Here is a 1125-nt window from a genome sequence, read left to right as displayed (position 1 = left end):
AGGATGAGGAGGAGGATGAGGAAGAGGAAAGGATGAGGACGATAATGAGAATGAGGATAGGATGAGGATGAGGAAGAGGATAGGATCAACACGAGAATGAGAATGAGCTTAGCATGAGGATGAGGATGAGGATAGGATGAGGAGAGGATGAGGAGGAGGATGAGGATGAGAATGAGGATCAGGATAGGATCAGGACGAGGATGAGGATAGGATGAGGATTAGGATGAGAATATGATGAGGTTGAGGAAGTGGATTAGGATGAGGATGAGGATGAGGATGAGGATGAGAATAAGGATGAGGATGAGTATAGGATGCGAATGAGAACGAGGATGAGGATAGGAGGATGAGGATAGGAAGAGGATGAAGATAGGTCGAGAATGAGAAGGAGGATAGGATGAGGAAGAGGATGAGGATGAGGATAGGATGAGGACGAGAATGAGGTTCAGGATAGGATGAGGACGAGGATGAGAATGAAGATGAGAATGTGGAAGAGGATGAGGATGAGGATGAGCAACAGGAGGAGGAGGAGGATGAAGATAAGAGGAGGACGAGAATGAGAATGAGGATGAGGATGAGGATTAGGATGAAAGATGAGGATGAGGATAAGGATAGGATCGGGATGAGGATGAGGAAGAGGATAGGATGAGGATGAGGAGGAGGATATGGATGAGGATAAGGATGAGGAAGACGATGAGGATGAGGATGAGGATGAGGACGCGGTTAGGATGAGGATGAGGATGAGGATGAGGATGAGAATGAGGATGGATGAGGAGGAGGATATGGATGAGGATAAGGATGAGGAAGACGATGAGGATGAGGATGAGGATGAGGACGCGGTTAGGATGAGGATGAGGATGAGGATGAGGATGAGAATAGGAGGAGGATGTGAATGAGGATAAGATTAAGAGGAGGATGAGGATGAGGAAGAGGAAGAGGACGTGAATTAGGATGAGGATGAGAATATGGAAGAGGATGAGGATGAGGATGAGGTAGAGGATGAGGATGAGGAGGAGGATGAGGATGAGGATGAGGATGAGGACGAGCATGAGGATGAGGACGAGGATGAGGATAGGATTAGCACGAGAATGAGGATGAGGATAGGATGTGGATTAGGACGAGGATGAG

Source organism: Lupinus angustifolius, unplaced genomic scaffold (assembly GCF_001865875.1).
Source record: "Lupinus angustifolius cultivar Tanjil unplaced genomic scaffold, LupAngTanjil_v1.0 Scaffold_382, whole genome shotgun sequence".
Lineage (NCBI taxonomy): Eukaryota > Viridiplantae > Streptophyta > Magnoliopsida > Fabales > Fabaceae > Lupinus > Lupinus angustifolius.
The sequence above is the reverse complement of the archived record's forward strand: the minus strand, read 5'-3'. Positions refer to the sequence as shown.